The sequence below is a fragment of the Jatropha curcas genome, chromosome 8 (assembly GCF_041381405.1).
Source record: "Jatropha curcas cultivar XTBG-Jc1 chromosome 8, XTBG_Jcur_1.0, whole genome shotgun sequence".
NCBI lineage: Eukaryota > Viridiplantae > Streptophyta > Magnoliopsida > Malpighiales > Euphorbiaceae > Jatropha > Jatropha curcas.
In genome coordinates, this window is record NC_143158.1 from 6,071,704 (window position 1) to 6,087,436 (window position 15,733).

At 32.8% G+C, this 15,733-nt stretch overlaps 1 pseudogene across 1 annotated transcript; it reads left to right on the plus strand.

Annotated features, from left to right (window-relative positions):
* The first annotated feature begins 5,609 nt into the window (after positions 1-5,609).
* LOC149494067 (ABC transporter I family member 1 pseudogene) lies at positions 5,610-9,495 on the plus strand (annotated as a pseudogene). The gene is made up of 2 exons (XR_016321958.1): positions 5,610-6,860; positions 8,437-9,495. The product of XR_016321958.1 is annotated as an ABC transporter I family member 1 pseudogene (transcript).
* The last annotated feature ends 6,238 nt before the right edge of the window (positions 9,496-15,733 follow it).

A 15,733-nucleotide genomic window follows, 5' to 3' on the forward strand; every position in this document is an offset into this window, starting at 1 on the left:
TCATTGCCCTTGAGTTGATTGAGCACTTTAAAAAAAAAAAATCGTTAAAAAGAAGATATGATTTTTCCAGGGAGAAGCATATAGGTAAGGCTTTAGAGTGACGGTATTCGACAAAATGAGTTGATAAAATTAACTGTAGTTATTTTATAATTTCGACAGTCAACTATAGTTACTACAGTAAATAGTATAATTAATTATAGTTAATTAAACTAATTAACAATAATTAGTTAATGTGTTAGATAGTCTATGTACTTAGTTTATGTACTTTGATATGTACTTTAATAAGTGCTTATATTTTAGATAGTACATGACTAATTAGCAATAGTGGAGTTAGTTATAATTAATTAGTTAAGTATACAATATTATAGTTAACTAGTCAACTATAGTTATTTAGTAATTTTAAGTAGTCTTCTTAATCATGGAGACCTAATTAGTAGTCTGCTTAGTTTATGAGCTTAGTTAATTTGCAATGTTAGAGGGTCTTCTTAAACGTAGAGACTTAGATTAGATATACATGTACAAACTATATGCGACTAAAATTATAATTTTTTTAATTTTTAGTAATAGATGTAATTAAATCAAAATTTAAATTTTATATAATATTTTTCACTTTTATATACCAAAAAAATACATATTCAAAAATTAATTTAATAGCTATTCGAAGTCATATGTATTTTATGGTATAATTTTTCTGAATTTATTTTTCACATTTTGCATGATGTTATTTTTTTTTCCTTGTTTACTAGATAAATGTGGAATGTTAATTTCTTTTTTTCAAATCGCCTAAACAGCAAAATCAAATCAAATCAAATTAAACTGCCGCTAAAAATTTGGATTGTATTGAAATTTTTGATGATTTGGTTTGGTTTGGTTTTAAGTTTTTTCAAACCGGTATTTTAAGTTTGATTCGATTGTTATGTTCAAATCGAGTTAAATCGACCTACGAACTGCCCTACTATCTATCATTAGCGTTTTCTTTTATATAAGGGTAAGAAGCGTCTTTTCTTTTATATATGTTCCATCATTTCAAAATTTTCCTCAAATGGATTCTGCTTCAACATGTAACAATAATATATATATATATATATATATTTTTTGAATTAAATTTGAGAACATTACACCATTTCAGATTAAAATTAATAATAACCATTTTTAGAGTTTTTGAGTTTTTATATATAAAATAGAAATGTTGATTTGATAAAGTTCATGCAACTATTGAAATAATAGCTTTTATATTTATTTTTCAGCCATTTACAAAATAGCTATTAGAGAAAAATTCAAATTAACTTTGAGCTTCTTATTATATGAGGTTCCTATATGTGGATCTTTGTATTAATTTAATAATGAGATTTTTAATTTATTATTTTATCAATACTTTGATTCTTTCCTCAATATCAAATCTAAAGAAAATTGTCTATTTTCATTGTCCTTTTTAAGAAATTGATTTCTAAAATATTAAGTTTTTATTATGATTCCATTAACACTTTAATCTCTCCCTTTTAAATTATGAAGTTTTTATGATGATTTTAATGTTTTTATTTTCATGGTATCATGTTGACGGCAAAGTGGCCGAGCATTTTGCTCTTGATAAATATATCTATATTATATATAAATGTGTAAATAAGGAACAATGAGAATTTCAATAGGGCATTTAATGAAATTTGGAATATTTTAGTCTAATTAGAAAATTACATTTTATTAATTGATTAGATAAAATTTATAAAAATTATTTTTTAAATAAATATATATAAATAAATTTTTTATTATTGAATTAATTTGTAATTGTTATCATTTTAATTTTATTAAGAGATTTATATATCTATTGCAATAAATAGATGATTAAGTGTTTTTAATTTTTTAAATATTTTTTCACTTATATTTTAAATTTGTTTCACTTGAAAGAAAATAGTATTTATGCATCTAAAACAAAAAAAGAACTATATTTCAGTTTTGAGTTACCTTTTAGGTTGTTAAGAATTTATTGTGTGCATATATTTTTTTTTCTTCTAATGTACTGGATAAGTGGTATTATCACTATAGCTAAAGTGAACATCATTATTAATTTAGATATCTTTTCATTTCTTTTCTTTCTTACCTAGCAGAAAAAAATAATTTATTTTTATTTTTCACTATAGTATTATATAAATATTGATTTACAGTTGAGGATAGAGGCTGATTGAGTCATGACTTGATTTTTTTTTCTTGGCATTAAAAATCTTTATTTATAAATTAGGGATTAAAATATTAGATCTAGAAATTGGATTGAACTTTTTATTTTCAGATCATTTCATTATATAAAATAGAATTAAGTATGTAAAAAGTAACATTATATAAGTAGCTTGGACAACAAAGTTCAATACAAATTAATCAATTGTATTTATTTTAATTTAAATAAAAAATTTATGCTTTAATATTATATAGATAAAAAAAATTAAAAGAGTACAAAAAATGAGTGTACGTGCAACACCCCTAATAAAAAAGACCAGTATTCTAAGAATGAACGAGCACTTTGTTTTGTCTGAATCAAATTATGTTAGATGATACTAGGCAGAATTGGACTTTCATACTAGATAGAAATATTAGGTTAACTTCAACAATTTCTTTGTCATCAACCTTATTCTAATTGTCATTGTTATTGTTATCGGATATTCGGTAGTTGGTACCGATTCAAGGTTGGACTTCAAAAATCTACTAGACTTTGAGGTCTTCGGTGCTTTGTAAGACTGTGTAGGTTTTTTTTTTCAAGAGAATACATCTGAAAAGAGAACAATAATAAAAACATGAACAAGAAAGAACATTAAAAGTTATTGTGTTTGAAGGTCATAGAACTCATAAATTAGAGAGAATATCAAGAGTTATGAAAGAGCAGTCTGCGTAAAAACTATAAAAAATATAAGAGAATATCAAGTTATTTTTTGTTTAAAAGCTATAAAGGTCAAAATTAGAGAATAATTTTTAAAGAGGTATTATGTTTAATATCCAGAAATCAGAGAGGTATGGGAGACGGATTTTTCTACAAGTTCTTCAATTTTTCCTAACAAGTCAATACCAAATGCTTAAATTTTAGAGAGTTTCACTCATAGAGTCTCACTCTTCAAGCTAATAATGTGTATGTTATTTTTTCTGAAGAGAAAAAAATAGATTTGAGAAGAGAGAACAATAGTAATAGCATAAACATCAATATTCAAGAGTTAAAGAACTCATAAAAAAAAAAAATACTAGCCATTATTTTTAAAGTCATAATTTTTTAAAGTTATAAAAGTCATAAAATTCATAAAGTTATAAAAGTTATATATCAGAATAGGAGAACACCAAAAGTCAGAATTAAAGAATTATTATGTTTAAAATCATAAAAACTATAAGAGAACATTGAGAGCCATTATATTTAAAAGCTAGAAAAGCGATAAATTAGAAAGTAATTTTTAAAAAACTATTATGTTTCAATATACATAAATCAAAAGTTATATGGATTTAGCAAATTGAATGGTTAGATAATGTTATAACTGCATTCTTGTTAATTTAAAATGTAAGTTTTTATTCATATAATGATTTAGATAAATGTGTAAATACTGTGAGGTTCTCAAATTTATTTCCCTTATTCTTACATATCTATTTCAATAAATAGATGATTAAATATGTTAATTTTTTAAATATTTTTTCTCTTATATTCTAAATCTGTTTGACTTGAATGAAAATATTATTTATGCATTTAAAAAAATAAAAGAACTATATTTTTGTTTTGAGTTACCTTTTAGGGTGTTAAGAATTATGTGCATATTTTTTTCTCTAATGTACTGGATAAGTGGTATTATCACTATAGCTAAATTGAATAAGAATTTATTATGTGCATATTTTTTTTTTTCTAATGTACTGGATAAATGGTATTATCACTATAGCTAAAGTGAATATCATTATTAATTCAAATATCTTCTCATTTCTTTTTTTTCTTACGTAGAAAAAAAAAATTTATTTTTATTTTTCACTATAGTATCATATAAATATTGATTTAGAATTGAGGATAGAGGTTGAAGATTGAGTTATGACTTTTTTTTTCTTGGCATTAAAAATCTTTATTTATAAATTAGGGATTGAAATATTAGATCTAGAAATTGGATTGAACTTTTTATTTTCAGACCATTTCATTATATAAAATAGAATTAAGTACATAAAAAGTAATATTATATAAGTAGCTTGGACAACAAAGTTCAATACAAATTAATCAATTGTATTTATTTTAATTTAAATAAAAAAATTATGCTTTAATATTATATAGATAAAAAAATTAAAAGAGTACAAAAAATGAGTGTGCGTGCAACACCCGTCATAAAAAAAGCCAGTATTCTAAGAATGAACCAGCACTTTGTTTTGTCTGAATCAAATTATATTAGGTGATACTAGGCAGAATTGGACTTTCATACTAGATAGAAATACTATGTTAACTTCAACAATTTCTTTGTAATCAACCTTATTCGTATTGTCATTATTATCGGATATTCCGTAGTCGATACCGATTCAAGGTTGGACTTCAAAAATCTACTAGACTTTGAGGTCTTGAGTGCTTTGCAAGACTGTGTAGGTTTTTTTTTCAAGAGAATAAATCCGAAAAGAGAACAATAATAAGAATATGAACAATAAATATTCAAGAGTCCTTAAAATTCATAAAAAAAAATGTTGAAAGCCATTATTTTTAAAGTCTTTTTAAATATAACAAGAAAGAACATTAAAAGTTATTGTGTTTGAAGGTCATAGAACTCATAAATTAGAGAGAATATCAAGAGTTATGAAGAGCAGTCTGCGTAAAAACTATAAAAAATTATATGAGAATAACAAAAGTTATTTTTTGTTTAAAAGCTAAAGGTCAAAATTAGAGAATAATTTTTAAAGAGGTATTATGTTTAGGTATTATGTTTAATATCCTGAAATCAGTGAGGTAAGGGAGACGGGTTTTTCCACAAGTTCTTCAATTTTTCCTAACCAAGTTAATACCAAATGGTCAAATTTTAGAGAGTCTTACTCTTTAGATAGAGTCTCACTCTTCAAGCTAATAATGTGTATGTTATTTTTTCTGAAGAGAAAAAAGTAGATTTGAAAAGAGAGAACAATAGTAAGAGTAATTTTTAAAGAACTATTATGTATACAGAAATCAGAAGTTATATAGATTTAGCAAATTGAATGGTTAGATCATGTTATAACTACTTTCTTGTTAATTTAAAATGTAAGTTTTTATTTATATATTGATTTAGATAAATGTGTAAATACCGTGAGGTTCTCAAATTTATTTCCCTTATTCTTATCTAAATTTTTTTTAAAAATTAATTAAATAAAAAAATAAAAAAATTATATAGATTAAAAAATTAAATTACAAATCCAATTGGTTTTATTCATTTTAATAGTTTATTATCTGTTTTCAACAAATTTTTTTATTCAATGCTCGGTTTATGGGTTAATCGATTAAAGCATAACTATAAATAATAAACATTGCTTGATATTTAAGACTGCGGTCCGCGGAGGGTTATTTTGTGAACGGTGAATTATGCTTAAATTATTATAATACCCCCTCATCTTCTGTATCCAAACGGGATGCACGTCGAAGGGTAAATATGTAATTTAGGTTGCTATCATATCACCATGAACAAAGATCAGGAAATGAAGCGTTGCCTTCTGTCAAAACCGACGCCCCTGTGGACTCAGAGGTCAAGCCAGAGCGGCCAGCTCGGAAACGAAGGTGGATTAGTAACTAAAAATTAAAATCAGCAATCTCTATTTAAGGTGCATTGCTTTTGTCAGCGAGGAAATCCGTGCTTGGCCCAATCCAATTCTTTTGAAGATCATGCCATTTTTGGATGATAATAATATCTGTAGGCTTGCAGGAATGGCCATGTACCTCAGCTGTAGTTATTATATAATATTGTAACCCATACTTATTTAAATACTGTGTACATACTAACAGATGTAACATTGAACTTGCCATCTTGTGGTGGCTCAGAATTGCTTTTTTGTGTCGATTCAAATTTGTACTAAGATTGAAATCTGAAGGGAGCGGAGGACTAGAATTGCAAGACCTGTCGAATGGCCGCAGGTGGAAACAGAATCTGGACCGCATGAAGATGCCAGGGTCTGCAAGTTGAGATGAAATTGAGGTTGAAAGGAAAGGGAGAAACAGAAAAATTTTCTGTATCTGTAGATGAGGACTAGTGAGTCTATATAGTATCTGTATGTCCCTTTTTTCCGCATAGTTTTTGTTTGAGCAAGAAGTTGGAAACACACGTAGAAGATCTTGTATTTTCATGAATGAGTTACAGTCAGCGATTGATTAAAAATGAAAAATTTCTATCTGTCATCTCTCTCTATCTCCTGATACAGTTTTAGCTTGCATGTGAGAAAGCACGCAAAATGGTAGCCAATACCAATTGGTTTTTGATTAATTAATTACATGGGAAAGTGGAAAGTGATTCTGATTGGTTATCCCCGCTGATTTATTAAATCTCTCTCTCTTTACGTTCTCTCAACTTAGCGCCTCCCCAACAAAAACATCTTTCTCAGGCTAGAATCAATGAAACCCAAACGCATCTGAAGCACTAAGCCCAAGAGCTCTTTGATCCTCTTTCGACAATCTCACGTGCTCATGCATTCAATCTTAGCACTCTCGGATGTTTAATGTTGGCGCTTCTGCTTAGCAAATCGTTTTTGCATCAGTCTCGCTTTTCTCTGTTTCTCTGCTGTGACTAGTCTCCAATCGAGTCTCTCTCTTCAGCTGTTGATTTCTCGATTCTCTCTCTCTCTCTCTCTCTCGCAATTCACAACTCAACAAGACCAGTGTTTGATCTTCTTTCCTCTTAGCTCACTCGATTCTCTTTGAGGTAAGCTTCTCTTAATATATATATTTTTTAATCTTTTCTTTTGGTTGGTGACGAGATTAATGCTCTATGAGTGGGTTTCAAATTTTTTATGGGTCTCTCTTCTTTTGTGGATTTTCATGTAATTAATTTCCTGTATTTGGTTGGGAGTTAATTTCCCTTTACATCCTGAAACTACAGACCTTATTCTTTTCTCTGCAGCTACTCCTAATTAGTCAGGAGGAAGATTTTTTACCCAATTCATTTGGAATTGAGGAAAAAATGTTATGGCCGCGAATATGAATATCGTTTGCTCTGCAAATTTTAACATTGCATCTGCATCTCCATAAGTTTCATGACTCATTTCATTCTCCGTGCTGCACTATTTCATCTTGAAGCAAACCAATTTTGATAATTTGTGTTTTCAATGATGGTTTATGGCACATCCAAATGGAAAGTTTGAGTTGGTTTTCTTGGCATGAAAAATTTAGACGAATTGCAAAATGGTAAAACTGTTTTACTGTTTTAATTTTTCACTTGTTTGTTGACTACAATAACTAGATTCTATCTTGGACATTATAAAAATCTGAATGCCCATTTTATCTGTCAGAGTATGGCACATACAAATTTTACTGTTTTAATTTTTGAAATTGTCCTATTTTATTAGCCCTTTGATATTGATTTAGTGATTAGTGACATATGCAAGCAATTGGAAAAAATTCTGAGAATCATTTGATTGAATGCACTTGAATGGAGGGTTTTCAGTACTTGTCATCATTAGAGATCGATTTTTTATTGATTTAGTATAATTATTCATCACATTTCATTTTGAAAGCCTATAAAATTATTTCTATTATTTATAGCTTACTTCGAATTCTACTTTTGCATATAGAAATATATTAGGGGGATGCAACTTGCAAGTGTCAAGAATAATAATACTTGAGGTCTCTAAGGCCAAAGGTCCTTTTATTTATGAATTATTATCTTTGGATGTTAATCAAAGTATTTAGAAGTGGTTGAAGCATGCTGTTAACCAATTTTGCAGTACATTATCCTAATAAAGAATGGAGTTGTTTTTCATTTTTCTTTATGGGGAAACGACTCTCTAATGAGAAATTAGTTGTTTTTCATCTTACTTTATACAAAGCTATCTTGAGAATATGATTGACTATTGTCAATCTTTCAATATTTTTTGATCTTGTCTTCTGATCTTTTAAATGGGATTTGGTAGCTTAATTCTCATTTGCTAATAGATCCAAAGCAAATTGTTAAAGCTCTGTGTCTCTGTTGTTTGCTTAGTTCATGTTCAGTTTTCATTTATATGTACAAAGTTCAATTCAGTTTGCTCTCTTGGATTTTGCTAATTTGTTTAGTTGATTTGCATAATATCATTTTGCGAAGTAACCACCTACAATCAATCTTCCTTCTTTCGTTCAAATGAAATCTATTTTCAGAATATTGACTAGCTGGTTTCATTATATAACACATTTTCCTTACTATTTTGAACTTTATTATTTTGCGCAGTGATCTCCTTTTAGTTGTCCCCCTTTTCCAGTCCACGTTCAAACTAATGATTTGCTTTCGTTGTATATGATGCCAGATTTCTTTATTTTCCCCCACTCGTATTAAAGTTATTGCTGGGTTAAGTGTTGTTCTGCAAGATATTATTTTAGAGGATTGGTAGGCTTGGCTCCTAGCATCATCTTCAGATTCTAAACAGTGAAAGTCTCTGCAAAATTGGAAGTACCAAAACTCCTTTTTATTTTTAAAGCTTGATGTCTCTTCGAAAGCCACCCTTCCTCGGATCCTTCTTGACAATGTCTCCTGCATGAGAAATGCCCAACAAATCTTGCGACATGTAAACGTATCTGTTCATGATGGAGGGGCACTTGTTCTAACCAGTAGCAATGGCTCAGGCAAGACCACCTTCTTATGTATGCTGGCTGGATTTTCTAAGCCTTCTGCAGGTCAGATCCTCTGGAACGGTCATGACGTGATAGAATCTGGAGTTTTCCACCAATATAAGCTTTAACTTATTTGGCTATCCTTGAAAGATGCCATCAAAGAAAAGTTTACTGTCCTTGACAATGTTCAGTGGTTTGAGATTCTTGAAGGCAAGCAAGGGAATTCTATGCCTGCTATTGAGTTGATGGGGCTTGGAAGATTGGCAAAAGAGAAGGCAAGAATGCTGTCAATGGGCCAACGGAAGAGGCTGCAACTTGCAAGACTACTGGCCATTGACCGACCAATTTGGTTACTGGATGAGCCTTCTGTCGCAATAGATGATGAAGGGGTAAAATTGCTCGAATATATTATTGCAGAGCATACAAAGAAGGGAGGGATTGTGTTTGTTGCAACGCATTTGCCAATTGAGATTGAGGATGCTATGTATTTGCGACTACCTCCGAGGTTCCCTAGAAGGATGACTTTGGTAGATATGCTTGATCGTGCCGATATCTCGTGAAATTCCATCACAGGATAGGCTAAATAAGTTGTTCTGGTTCAACTGTTTGAGCTTGCATTAGTTGTAATAGTGCAGGATAGGCTAATTAAGTTGTTCTGGTTCAATTGGTTGAACTTGCATTAGTTGTAACAGAACAGTTTGCTGTCTGGATGTGAAGCCATAGGAATGAATAAAGGATTTTGATTTTGAATGAAATGGATTGTGTAACTATTTCTTGATTCAAAACTTTTATTTATTTATTTATCTATTTATTTGTTTTACTAGGGAATTGAATGAGAAGCTATTTATTCAAAACGCTCGTATGGTTTTATTTACCAAATTATCCTTAACTTATTGCTCTCCCAGTTTTATCTATATCCATCATAAAATTTTAAAATTTTAATGACCAAGTTACCGTTGTGCTCCACCGCCCAACGTCGCACACTCAAAAGGGCAATCGCGGAATAAAATAAAATTAAAACGCGAAGTTACCATAAAATGCAAGATGCGCCCATTGTACGCACTCTTGATAATGAGGCTTTGCTCTCAGAGAGGCTGCAGAGAAGCGGTTGCTCCGCTCCCTGAACGACTGCGGAGCCGATGATTTCTCCGTCGTTTGTGTAATAGCCGCGGTTTGTCTGTGTGTGTATATATAGATAGATAGATCATTATCATCATCATTCTCTTCTCTTTCGGGCTTTCTTTCTTTCTTGTAAAGAGGCTGTGACGATTTTTGGGTTTTAGAGTGCAAAAGAAAGACGTTAAGGAATAGGTTGATGGTTGGCGGGGCAGTATGGAGATTTTATTCGACAATGGCATTTTTCTTTTCTCAAATAGAGTGCTCCATTTCTGCAGCCGCAGTCCCTTTGTTCCTTTTCTTGTCTGATTAAAGGTAAATCTGAGCCTCCATCCTCTACGATCTCCCGCTCTTCATTTTCTTCGATTTTGTTCTGTTATTTTTTTTTTCTAAAATAAAAAATTTCGCAATTACTTTTGCATGAAATATGTTTACCTTAAGATTGCTGTGTGAATGGTTTAAGTACGAGGCTTTGCTCTCAGTGACAGGCGGTTGGTTTTAGGGTGGTTGAATCCGTCCTCTCTGTCTCTGATAGTTAGCGGAGCCAGTGACTACTGATTACGTTTCTTATGTTGGCAACGGCCTTATACCGATATATCTGCTTTCTTTCTTTTGTTTTTGTGTGAGTGACTGTCTGGCGACTGGCGAGGCTATGACTATGTATTCAGTGACCCTGAAAAGTCAGACTCGAAGAGAAATGCTCAATTTCTCGGCGAGGCAACCTTTTGTTGTTGCAGCCCTGGTGTTGTGGTGTTTCTCAGAAGGGTAATGATGGACTAAACGAAAACACGAAGCTACCATAAAATGCAAGATGTTCCATTGTACGAATCAAGCACTCTTGAGAATGAGGCTTTGCTCTCAGAGAGACGGCAGAGAAGGCGGTTGCTCCGCCTCTCCGAACGACTGCGGAGCCGATGATTTCTCCGTTGTTTGTGTAATAGTCGCCGTTTGTCTGTCACACATCATTATCATCCTCTTCTTTTTCGGCATTTGTTTCTTTCTTTCTTCCTTATAAAGAGGCTGTGACGATTTTTGGGTTTTAGAGTGCAAAAGAAAGACGTTAAGGAATAGTTTGGACGTTAAGGAATAGTTTGATCGTTTGCGGGGCAGTATGGAGACTTTATTCTAGAATGGCTCTTTTCTTTTCTCAAATAGAGAGCTCCATTTCTGCAGCAATGGTCACTTTGTTCCTTTTCTTGTCTGATTAAAGGTGAATCTGAGCCTCCATCCTCTACGATCTCTCGCTCTTCATTTTCTTCGATTTTTGTTCTGTTATTTTTTTTTCTAAAATAAAAAAATCCCAATTGCTTTTGCATAAAATATGTTTACCTTAAGATTGCTGTGTGAATGGTTTAAGTACGAGGCTTTGCTCTCAGTGAGAGGCGGTTGGTTTCAGGGTGGTTGACACTGTCCTCTCTGATAGGTAGCGGAGCCGGTGACTACTGATTATGTTTCTTATGTTGGCAACAGCCCTTATACCAATATATATGCTTTCTTTCTTGCGTGTGAGTGGCTGTTTGGCGACTGGCGAGGCTATGATGATATATATTCAGTGAGCCTGAAAATCAGACTCGAGGAGAAATACTCAATTTCTTGGCGAGGCAACTTTTTGTTGTTGCAGCCATGGTGTTGTGGTGTTTCTGACCTGTCTGATTTGAAGGCATATCTGATCTGAGCCTTCTCTTTCTATAGATTTCTCTGTTTCTGTTTGTGCCTTGTTTGTTTTCTTGGAAAATATTTTTCTAAAAAATATAAAATTAAAGTTTCCCTAAATTCAGCAGTATATCTGTCTGTGTATGTGCATGTGTATTTGAGGCTGTGATGATGATACCATTTGCTGGGTGAATTTGATTGTAGGGAATTGATCCGACATTTGGCTCGGTGACTTTGAGCTTCTGATTTTGCTTTGTCTCTTTGACAAATAGCTCTTCGTCTTAGCCGTGGATGTGATGTTCCTATCCTTTGTTTGTTTGGTGTAAATGAATTTAAAGCATATCATTTAATTTAGTCATGTTAATTTACATTACAGTTGTTTGGTGTCCCTGTATTCAGCAGTATCTCTCTCTGTCTGTGTATGTGCATGTTTATTTGAGGCTGTGATGATACCGTTTGCTGGGTGAATTTGATTGTAGGGGAGTAGATCCAACCTTTGGCTCAGTGACTTTGAGCTTCTGATTTTGCTTTGTCTGTTTGACACATAGCTCTTTGTCTTAGCCGTTGATGTGATGTTCCTATCCTTTGTTTATTTGTTGTAAATGAATTTAAAGCATATCATTTGATTTAGTCATGTTAATTTACATTACAGTTGATACCGAACATGAAAATTCAAAATTAAAAAATCAATTGTGTGGAGTTCATTTTTATATTTTTCTCGTTGAACTGTTTTTCAATATTTTGCACTAAGCTTGTCAATTTTGGTCTATGGGTGAGAGTAGAAAGCCAACCATGAGAATGAGAATGAAGTTATTATCAATGTTGTCAATTTATGAAGATTGTCGTGGTAGGCATCCTTCTTGATGCTTTTGATGTATCAATTAAGTAGGATGCTGTTTTATCATATCTGTTTTTTTCTATAGTACATGAACAAATGGCAGGCAATGTATCATAATCAGCTTTTTGTTAGAATCTTCTTATGCATTTGCTTCGCAATCCTACGAGTCTGAGTCATCTATGACGTTTTTCAGCTCCTCATTTGTCACACAATACAGTGAAATATGATTTGCTGCTGTTCTAGTGAATCTGCACCTAGTAATTACACTTTGATTGTGAACTTGTATACTCTTAATCAATTGTAACTTCCTCGATAGTGTTCTGGCCTATATCCACCAACTTATATTTTGACAACTAATGGCTGCCTGTTTACTCTAGTATTTTCCTGTTTTCTTGATGGCTAGTATGTGGCTAGCCATAAAAAAAGGTTAACATAACAGGTACTTCAACTTCAGTTCCTTTTCTTGCTCGCACTTGATTTTGTACATTTTTCTAAAAAAACATTCGCGATTGCTTTTGCATGAATTTTGTTAAGATTGCGGGTGAATGATTTAAGTACGAGGATTTTGCTCTCAGTGAGAGGCGGTTGGTTTCAGGGTGGTTGACTCTGTCCTCTTTGGTAGGTAGCGGAGCCAGTGAGTACTGATTACGTTTCTTATGTTGGCAACAGCCCTTATACCAATATGTCTGCTTTCTTTCTTGTGTGTGTGAGCGGCTGTCTGGGACTGGCGAGGCTATGATATAATAATCAGTGAGCCTGAAAAGTCAGACTCAAGGAGAAATACTCAATTTCTTGGCGAGGCAACCTTTTGTTGTTGCAGCCCTGGTGTTGTGGTGTTTCTGTCCTGTCTGATTTGAAAGCATATCTGATCTGAGCCTTCTCTTTCTACAGATTTCTCTCTTTCTGTTTGGGCCTTTTCTTTGAAAATCTTTTTCTGAAAATTATAAAACCGAAGTGTCCCTGTTTTCAGCTGTATCTCTCGGTCTGTGTATGTGCATGTGTATTTGAGGATGTGATGATACCATTTGCTGTGTGTCTTTGATTGTAGGGAATAGATGCGACCGTTGGCTGGATGACTTTGAGCTTCTGCATTTGCTTTGTCTGCTTTACAAGTAGCTCTTGGCCTTAGCCGTGGATGTGATGTTTCTATCCTTTGTTTGTTTGGTCTAAATTAATTTAAATCATATCATTTGTTTGTGTATGTGCATGTGTATTTGAGGCTGTGATGGTACCATTTGATGGGTAACTTTGATTGTAGGGAATAGATGCGACCATTGCCTGGATGATTTTTTGCTTCTGATTTTGCTTTGTCTGTTTGACAAATAGCTCTTGGCCTTAGCCGTGGATGTGATGTTACTATCCTTTGTTTGTTTGGTCTAAATTAATTTAAATGATATCATTTGCCTGTGTATGTGCATGTGTATTTGAGGCTGTGAGGATAATACCATTTGCTGGGTGACTCTGATTGTAGGGAATAGATGCGACCATTGGCTGGATGACTTTGAGCTTCTGATTTTGATTTATCTGTTTGACAAATAGCTGTTGGCCTTAGCCGTGGATGTGATGTAACTATCCTTTGTTTGTTTGGTCTAAATTAATTTAAATCATATCATTTGTTTGTGTATGTGCATGTGTATTTGAGGCTATGATGATACCATTTGCTGGGTGACTTTGATTGTAGGGAAAAGATGCGACCATTGGCTTGGATGACTTTGAGCTTCTGATTTTGCTTTGTCTGTTTGACAAGTAGCTGTTGGCCTTAGCCGCGGATGTGATGTTACTATCCTTTTTTTGTTTGGTCTAAATTAATTTAAATCATATCATTTGTTTGTGTATGTGCATGTGTATGTAAGGCTGTGATGATACCATTTGCTGGGTGACTTTGATTGTAGGGAATAATAGATGCGGCCATTGGCTGGATGATTTTGAGCTTCTGATTTTGCTTTGTCTGTTTGACAAATAGCTCTTGGCCTTAGCCATGGATGTGATGTTACTATCCTTTATTTGTAAATTAATTTAAATCATATCATTTGTTTGTGTTGTACATGTGTATTTGAGGCTGTGATGATACCATTTGCTGGGTGGCTTGATTGTAGGGAATAGATGCGACCATTGGCTGGATTGACTTTGAGCTTCTGATTTTGCTTTGTCTGTTTGACAAATAGCTCTTTGCCTGAGCCGTGATGTGTCTATCCTTTGTTTGTTTGGTCTAAATTAATTTAAATCATATCATTTGTTTGTGTATGTGCATGTGTTATTTGAGGCTGTGATGATACCATTTGCTGGGTGACTTTGATTGTAGGGAATAAATGCGACCATTGGCTGGATGATTTTTGAGCTTCTTATTTTGCTTTGTCTGTTTGACAAATAGCTCTTGGCCTTAGCCGTGGATGTGATGTTACTATCCTTTATTTGTAATTTAATTTAAATCATATCATTTGTTTGTGTATGTGCATGTTTATTTGAGGCTGTGAGGATACCATTTGCTGGGTGACTCTGATTGTAGGGAATAGATGCGACCATTGGCTGGATGACTTTGAGCTTCTGATTTTGCTTTATCTGTTTGACAAATAGCTGTTGGCCTTAGCCGTGGATGTGATGTAATAACTATCCTTTGTTTGTTTGGTCTAAATTAATTTAAATCATATCATTTGTTTGTGTATGAGCATGTGTATTTGAGGCTGTGAGGATACCATTTGCTGGGTGACTCTGATTGTAGGGAATAGATGCGACCATTGGCTGGATGACTTTGAGCTTCTGATTTTGCTTTATCTGTTTGACAAATAGCTGTTGGCCTTAGCCGTGGATGTGATGTAATAACTATCCTTTGTTTGTTTGGTCTAAATTAATTTAAATCATATCATTTGTTTGTGTATGAGCATGTGTATTTGAGGCTGTGATGATACCATTTGCTGGGTGACTTTGATTGTAGGGAATAGATGCGACCATTGGCTGGATGATTTTGAGCTTCTGATTTTGCTTTGTCTGTTTGACAAATAGCTCTTGGCCTTAGCCGTGGATGTGATGTTACTATCCTTTATTTGTAATTTAATTTAAATCATATCATTTGTTTGTGTATGTGCATGTGTATTTGAGGCTGTGAGGATACCATTTGCTGGGTGACTCTGATTGTAGGGAATAGATGCGACCATTGGCTGGATGACTTTGAGCTTCTGATTTTGCTTTATCTGTTTGACAAATAGCTGTTGGCCTTAGCCGTGGATGTGATGTAACTATCCTTTGTTTGTTTGGTCTAAATTAATTTAAACCATATTATTTGCCTGTGTATGTGCATGTGTATTTGAGGCTGTGAGGATACCATTTGCTGGGTGACTCTGATTGTAGGGAATAGCTGCGACCATTGGCTGGATGACTTTGAGCTTCTG